This window comes from Pleurodeles waltl, chromosome 1_2 (genome assembly GCF_031143425.1).
Source record: "Pleurodeles waltl isolate 20211129_DDA chromosome 1_2, aPleWal1.hap1.20221129, whole genome shotgun sequence".
Lineage (NCBI taxonomy): Eukaryota > Metazoa > Chordata > Amphibia > Caudata > Salamandridae > Pleurodeles > Pleurodeles waltl.
Window position 1 is genome coordinate 1,251,983,056 of NC_090437.1, and position 8,946 is coordinate 1,251,992,001.

The 8,946-nt window shown below is 39.2% G+C and overlaps 1 pseudogene; it reads left to right on the forward strand.

Annotated features, from left to right (window-relative positions):
* Positions 1 to 5,338: 5,338 nt before the first annotated feature.
* LOC138296167 (chromobox protein homolog 3 pseudogene) lies at positions 5,339 to 5,857 on the forward strand (annotated as a pseudogene).
* Positions 5,858 to 8,946: the final 3,089 nt, after the last annotated feature.

The window sequence follows — 8,946 nt, forward strand, 5'->3', positions numbered from 1 at the left end:
GTCCAGCAGTTGGTGTTTAAAGCCAAAGTCCAGCCTAATTTGAGCAGGGGAAGCAGCGCGGGGAAGATTGAATGTTAGTTTGTAGATTTTTATTTTTTGCTGATCCAGGAGCAAGGCATTTTTCCTGTATAGTGCTAAGCTTCCATATGTGGTAGCTGGAAGGAATTTGGGTGACATGACAGGACAGTAAAGGTTTATACGAAGACCCTTTTAACCTTTTGTCTAGGGCGCAAAAAGTGAATGTCAGCATTTTGCATTTCTGAGCTATTTGCTGCTTTTGTGGCAAAAGGTTAGCCTTGTTGTCTATAGTAAAACCCAGATATTTATAGAAACGAGTGACTTCAATGCTAATGCCCCCCAACTTAATTTTATTTACAGAGTTAGAAGGGTATACTATAGTATTGATTTCTAATTTGTTTGACGTTGCAAAATCTCCCAGGGTGCTAACTAGCCGCTGTAACCCTATTTTCATGTGGCTCAATAAAACAATGTCATCAGCATATGAGAGGTGTGATATAAGCAGGCTCCCCATCCTCAGAGAGTTTGAATTGGTTGAGTCTAGCTTTGAGGAGAGGTCAATCATGAAAAGGTTAAAAAGGTGCGGTGCCAGTACTCATCCTTGTTTTAAACCTGTATTGGTTGGAATCCTCCTTGAAATTTTTGAACAACCTGCTACCTTGATCTGCACCCAGGTTTTGTCGTATAACATTTCGATGCTGCAGAGAAGCCATTCCTGCAGTCCCCAGCTTCACAATTTGTGGCAAAGAATTGCTCTGTCCACCCGATCACAGGCACTTTTGAAGTCCACAAAGCATAGATGTAGCTTTTTCTTTAGGCGTTTTGCTTAGTCGGCAATGTCACTTAGTGCCAGAATATTGATCATTGTGCCGTAACCCTTCTGGAAACCAGTTTGATTCACGGGGACGAGATTGTTTGAATTGGAGCAGTGGAGCAGATCATCTCAAATCAGCGTGGCAAAATATTTGCCCTCACTGTCAATTAAAGCAATCAGTCTGTAGTTGGCCGGATTTGTTCTGTCACCACCTTTAAACATCGGAATGATGATAGATTCTCTCCAACTGTCAGGGATGGTTATGTTGTGCTCTACTTCAGCGTAAAGGATTGCCAGTGTAGTTGACCAGTACTCCGGATGGGCCTTAGATATTGCCTGTGGAAGGCCATTGGGGCTGGGGGCACCATTCCCATGCCCCTTCCTAATTATTTGGGAGACTGCCTTAGTGCTGTATCCAACATCGATCTGACAGAGGACCTTAGGACTTGCAGGCTCCTTCAGATGTGTATTTGTTCAGATGAATCTTGTTTAAAAAACGATGTTGTCCAGGTAATCAGCACATTTATTTTCGGAAATTGATGAACAATTAATTGCTCTTCACTTCTGTTCAATGCCATTGACTGTTGCCCAAAAATCCCTGGAATTAGCCATTTTTGAGCTATAGAGTAATTTGAGACAGAAGTTGTCCTCCCTCTTGATGAGCTCACACCATACCTGACTTTTATATTATTTTCGAAGGGCCTTTATTTGGACACATGTAGATTCTGTGAAAGGTCTATTTTTTATTCCTCTGAGCTCGTGCCTCAGTTCCTTTCTTAATTTTAGAATTTTCTCTGATAAACTTGAAGACACCATCCGATTTTGTGTTGGTGATTGGCGTGCAGCAAAGCTGAGCGAAGATAACAAAATTAGAAAGGTGGCCCACACTTCCACTGCAGGCGAGTCCTGTAGTGTTACTGATTGAAACAGAGTTTTTATCTTTTCACATAGCCATGGTAATGAAGACTCTGACCAAATCAGATGTTTTATTTTGATAGATGCAATACTTCCTAGTTCAGCAACAACAGGCAGGAAGGGTGCAGCATTCAAGTCCAGTTCTATATGTTGGTATGAGTGATCGCTGTGGAGAGCAGTTTTAATTTTTAATTTCCTCACAAGAGATAGCAAGGGAAGAGACACAGCCATATAGTCTATTATGATTGCAGCCTTTGTGCTATAATGGGTGTAGCTAGGCGGCATATCATCTTCGGTCCTGCCATTTAGAACCCTCATGCTCAAATGCTCTATTGCTTCTACCAATTGTTTGCCCATTATGTCCAATCTCTTCAGTATTTGTGGAAGTTGAGGCAGAACTGACAATAAAGCATTTTCAGCTGCCAATTGCTCATCGGGTTCAGGAGTGTGGATTAAGTGGGCATTAAAATCGCCCGTCACTAAAATGTCCCATGTTGGGTGAGCGCACCTTATCTCTTTTGCTTTATTCAGTAATTTCTCAAAAAGTAGGGTTTTCCGACGTTTCTGTGGATGAGCATAAACATTAAAGATTACGGGAGGGGTTTGTCGATTGTCACTGAAAATGAGTTTGATGACCTGCAGATTGTTTTTTGAGAATGTCAGCTGCTCTGTTGTAGCGTGTAGCGCCGTGGAAACATATGTGGATAGACCTCCACTTGGCCTGCCCGATTTATTTAATTTTTCGGCACTGACGTGGTGTAATGTGTAACCTCCTAAGTGGAGCAGGTCTATTAGCCATGTTTCTTGCAATATAATTATAGTATAGTTGCAACTGTTTACTACTACAAATCCGTCTGTAATAATGGTTTTTGCTCTGGCTACATTCCAGGACATGATGGTAACAGCAGACCCCTGATCCATATTTTCTGCATTGCAATTATTAAGTCGGTTGTTCCTTCTTGAGTTTAAGATATGAGCCTTCCACCTCAGTTCGCCCTGAGCATCATTCTGTGGTTGTGGGGGTATTGGCATATTGCATTGAGCAATTGGGGGGTCATGCAAAGTTTTTTGGTTGACTTGCCCCCTATTGTACTGCTGCTTTTCTGATTCCATTGTATTAATCTCCAGCACATATACGTGGGCCTTTAAGTCCTATTGATGATTTGATTTTTCCATAGAACTTGACAGCAGTGGGAGAGGGTAGCAAAATCTGGATGGTTCTGACAGAAATATGCCCCATGCTTCAAATTTCATTTTTTTGTCCATGATCGATGTAATGATTTCCCTTGATCTGTGGTAGATTTGTACGCAAAAGCGATGCAAACTTACAAGTTACAATTGTATTTTGTCAGTTTGCACCACTTTTGCGTCAAAAAGCGGCGCAAATGTGGAGCAAAAAAATTATAAATATGGTCCTAAGTCTATAGATACAATCTATTGAGCGGATGGCAACTTATCCAGGAGCTTCAGGATGTTACCCCTGTTCAATCAGTCTTTTTGGCCCCATGATGTATATTGTGGAGTTAGAATGATCTGCCTTGATTCCCAGCCATTATCTGAGTAATGGTTGTACAGAGGTGGCAGGGCATAATCCGTGATTCCGTATGGCTTTCTCAACTGATCGCCCTCTCACAGTTTGCTATTTGGGCCCATTGTAGGTGTGTCCACTTGTCTAGTTAAGGAAGGTTTATTTTGTACTTCGTCGTAAGAGTTTGTGTATTCTGAAACGTAACGTTTGTAGTTGTTAGCCCATGATCATTAACCTGTAAAAAGTCATATCTTCCTGTTATTGGAGTTTAATAATTTCTGTGTCATTTTTCTCATTAGATGTTTCTTAATTTACATAAACTGGTTGAAGGATGGTTTTCTTTGTGTTATGACTTTTTCACTCTTATTGTGATAAATACTTTACACACTATTCATAAGTTAAGCCTGTCTGCTCTCTGTCACGGGTGGACCCCAGTAAACATTATTGCAACTCTGGGCCTGATTCACAAAGGTAAACTTACACTTTTGTGTAAATTTACAATTGTTTGCTATCCACAGTGGTATTTTACGAATAGTATTTTAATTACTTTAGATTATCTGCACATAAAAAGATAAGCCTTCCCTTTGTACTTTGAGAAGAAGGTTTACTGTATTATCTGAGAGAAAGAAAATTACATGCCTGTTGCAGTACATGGTTTATTTGTCCCTTGAGTCTTGACCACACCTACTATCCCAGGCTTGTTAAATGAAAACTTGAACAGTGATGAGAGCAGGTGAGCTTACTTGACTGACAGGAGTCAGAGTCAGATCCCAAGAAAATTAGACTAGTGTGGTAGACTGAGCTAGACAGTGGATCTCCATAAAACTGAGGTTATGCTTTGAATGTTGAAGGTGCTTTATTGTCTTTGTAAATTGTGAATTTATCATATTTAAGCTCTAAATGAACTTTATTGTCAGTTGTTAACTTTGCTGCTTTTTAGAATAAGCCATGACTGCTAAACCATTCTACTAATGTAGTCACAATTATAACAAACTAGTCTCGGCTATACATTTATTGTGCAAAAGTATACAAGCCAAAGAGTCACTGTTTAGCCAACATTTTCTCTTTGAATGCTATAGGACCAGCATGGACTCTGTTGTCAATTTTGATTACACAATCTCAGTTGTAGTCTACATTGGATACTTCAAGAGAAGGGAGTCAGAAGAAAACAATGAAAGAACAAAACAGAAATAACATTATTCTCTATTAGCTTCATTGAACAATGAATCAGATGGCAGCATATTTATTTATTCTTCTATCAATGCACCTACTCCCCTTATTCACAGTACACCACAATTGCAGAACTCTTATTTCAAAAGCAAGTAAAAGAATGGAGCTAACATCAGGAATACATTTCAAATACACTGAATCCTGCGTGGCTCCACAAAATCAACAAAGAGGATAGTGTCCTAATCTTAAGGGTTTTATTAACAATTTAGTTTAGATTACAAGTTAAATCAGTCAACAAAACTGAAGAAAACATATTGAAAGAGCATACATACTCCCATATTCTAAATAAAGTATTGAAAGTGTTAAGGGGGATTTCTATGAAGAAGGTGTCACCACCAAATGGATTAAGTTTGGGGTTCAAGGGGAATAGTAAGAGTTTTCAAGCATAAACTCAACACCCAGGGCAGTAGAAATTAGCAGAGTTGAGAATAAGTCTTATCTCTGTGAAGGTCACAACAGGGTCTGGTCTGCTATTCTAAAGAGCACACAATGAGAGCCTGAAAGGGGATTCTAGAAGGCTTTTTTCATATCAGTTTCCACTAAACAAACCAATCTAAAGACAGTAGACAGTAGACTCCCTAGTTGCTCAACTCGCTACAAAGAATCAATCATCTGGACAACCTAGGCTATAACATTAGTCCTGGTGCCTTCCTCCATCTGAGTCTCCAAATCAGAGGACACTTTATTTAAATTAAAGGTGCGTCTCCACAGCTCCCAGTTCAATAAGGCAGAAGCCGGTAGGGAGTACAGAACAGGCTTTCCAAACTACTAATTCATCACATATCGATTATAGTCTGTTGGTTCCTTTGGAGGAAGCAGTCAGTCAGCAACAAATGGGCAAGAAACAGAATGGCAAAAGGAAAAATGTAGAAGAAGTCGATTTACAAGAATTTGTTATGGAGAAAGTCCTGGATAGGCACATTGTCACCGAAACGTTGGATATTACTTGAAGTGGAAAGGGTTTACATATGCTGACACTACTTGAGAACCTGAAGAAAACTTGGACTCCCCGGAATTATTAGGCTCTTTCCTGAACTCTCATAAAGCTAGCAAAGAGAAGCCAGAGGCAGTTAAAAACGTCCCTGTCAGACAGTAAATTTGAAGACAGAAAAACCAAGAAGAAAGTAGATTCTATTGCCAAGCCAGGGGGCTTTGCTCATGCCTAGCTCCAGAAAGGATATCTGAAGCTACAAACAGCACGGGAAAACGTATTGTTCTTATGAAATGGACCGACTCTGAATAAACAGACCAAGTGCCAGCAAAAGATCAAATGCAAAGTGTCCTCAAGTTGTGATGGTTTTTATGAAGAACGGTTAACTTGGCACTCAATTTCGGAAGACAAAGCACAATAACTTGCTTTTTAAACCGACGTTTTTAAAGATTTGTTCACAGCAGTGTAAGAAACCCAGAATTCTAGAGATTTTGTTTTTCTTTTGTAGAACTTTTGGCTTCAAAAGTTGATGGCAATTGCAGAGTAAAGCTTTTTGAAATTTACTTTACTTTACAAAAGAAGATGGCATCTTTATATATCTTTTCCTCCAATTAGGCTTTTATAAATCCTACGATTACATGTCTGCTGAATTTTCAACATACAAGCAGACCTGCATTTATTTTTTGTAATTGCTCTTTCCTACCTAAGTGGTATGGTAATACCCTTTACTAGGGAATTACAAGTACATTAATAGTGCCAGTGAGGTGTAGTCCAATTTTACCATGTTTGATGGAGAGAGCACGAACACTTTATCACTGCTTAACAGGGGCAAAGTGTATAAAGTCCTAATGCAAGCAAAAACAAATCTAGCAAAGTAAGGGAGTGAAGGTAAAGCATTTGGTGAACTACCACACCAAGGATGTTGGGTCAGATGTATCAAAGTCCTGGTTTGCATTTCTTGAATAGCAAATTTTAAGAAATCGCTATTTGAGAAATGCAAAATGGGATGTAGGAAAATAGTGATTTCTTAAAATTTGCAGTTGCCATTAGGGAATCGCTATTAGGGAATGGACTCCATTCGTCCAGGTGCGAATGGTTTTGCATTTCCTAATTTGCAAATTCCTGTTAGGAATTTGCAATTTAGGTAATGCAAATCCATGGGTGCTGGCTGCCTAAGGCCCCCTTTTGATACACCCCGCCCTTAAGAAATTGTGCACATGTAAAGCACACATATGCCCTAGAGGCATGTGTGCGCTGCATGGTACTTTTAAAAATGCTTTTGTAATGCATTTTTAAAATTGCACATGGTTACCACCAAATTGGATTTGGCGGTAATTGCATTTCCTAAATGCCCAGTTTGCATTCAGGAAATGCATGATACATGTTTTTTGGAAATCGCAAATAGGAATTCCCTATTTGCAATTTCCTATTTCCCGAAAATTGCACTGCACTGCCTTTCAGACATTCTGAAAGGCGATTTTGCATTTGCAAACGGTGGAATTTATTGATTCACACCGTTTGCGAATGCAAAATCCTTTGATACATCTGGCCCGTTGTAATCGTAATAGCTTTACCCAATTCACGAGGCTTTAACATTAAATGTGGCACAATGACATCTTCCTCCTATACACCCATTGTGTGGGACAAACTGTTTTTATTCTCCAGGTACATTACTAATACTATACTTTACAGATATCTTACCGGTGTTTTATAATACAATTTGAATATGTACTTCAAAACTATTACTAACTTCTATGTAAATACAGTCTGGAGTTTAGCAGCTGAAAGGAACATCTGTGCATTGCAACTGACGTCTGTAAATTTGACAGTATAGCTTTCACAGCGATCTATTTGTGTACTATTTGCAACTTTTAAAAAAAGATGATATATGAAAACACTACAGAGAAACCGCATATCTTAAAACTATACAGCTGGCATTATGGAGTAACGCCTCAAGCATTTGGCAAGGAGTGCAGTAGCACCACATTGCAATTTACATGTAATTAAAACTTTCTGAAATTATGTAGAGGCTACTGTGTAAAATGCATTTTTCCGAGGTTATGGAAAGATAGGACAAATTCACAGTACATACTGATAGGAAGTACAATTACACAAAGACTAAATTTGGCACCGGGCTGGCATCCTGGGATGAGGCAAGCTGGTGCTATACCTTTTGACGCAAAACTGCATTTGCACAGTTTTGTGTCAAAAAGTATACATCTTGGCCTAAGTGCATATTTACAATTACCTAGCGCCACAGGAGCATCACTTTTTGTAATGCTCCAGAGACGCTGTGCACTGCGCCATATTTACAAGGCGGCGCTAAGCCACTTTTTGTCGCTTAACGCCACCTTGTAGATATGGGACCCTGACACAGTTTTATGCGACAGAGGGGCGTGCAATGGGTGTTGCTGTTGGTATTCCACCGCAAAACACCCACAGTTTTGGGCATTCTGCAGCACACATAGAAAGATCAAAATGCCATGAATGATTGTTTATGTGCAGGAAGGTGTCCCTTCCTGCACATAAACAATCATTCAATAGTGACGATTTGTTATTTCAATGTGCTCTGCATTCTGCAGCACACATAGAAGTGTCCCTTCCTGCACATAAACAATTATCCCCGCCATGCAGGCACCTTTGCATTATATTGCAAGGGTGCCTGAATTGGCACTGGCAGCTAAATTTAGCACCAATGCTAGGGGAAAAACAGGGGTCATATGCTTTGTAAATACGGCGCATCACTGCATTTCAGAACTGATCCATTGCGGCACTGCCAATTTTGATGACCTGTAAATATGGCCCTAAGATGCATGTATTAGTGGCACCACTACATTGAAATTCAGTGTAGTCTAAAGATCTGAAGCACACACATTTAAAGATGTTACAAAAACTCTGAACATATTTAGGATTTCACAAATGAAAAGTCATTACTGTTGGTGTGGATACACTTTTAATTGTTAATACTTGCAGTACTTTCAGTTCAGTTCAATAACTTGATTTGATTTAACAAACTATAAAAGCACAGTATCAACAATACCAAAGCACATTATCACAATATTTAAAAAAACATTTAAAAACCTCGATGTAATAGTACATGTACAATATTAGCTTACAACAAAGTGCAAAATTCTCTCGGATAATACCCCTGGTTGAGATCAATCAGACTTAAGTCACTTAACATGAGGCCAATAAAATCAGTGCACTAAATGTCGACACCAAAGCTGGAAGGGGTATTTATAGTTGCAGGTCAAAAGCCATCCCCACAAAAACATAAAATACAGATACCGATTTAAAATACTTTAAAAGCATAAAACTTGGTATACATAATTTAACTCAAAGTGCATACTTTATCCATATCGCTTTTGTATGGCAAGTGCCCCTCTTATAAATTAAGGCTAACAAAAAAAAGCACAATACCTAAACAGAATCTAGTCAAATGAAACCTATGTTGAGAATTAAAAAATAAAAGATAAGTAGGGGTCTACCTGGTCGGGAGGAGGGCCACAT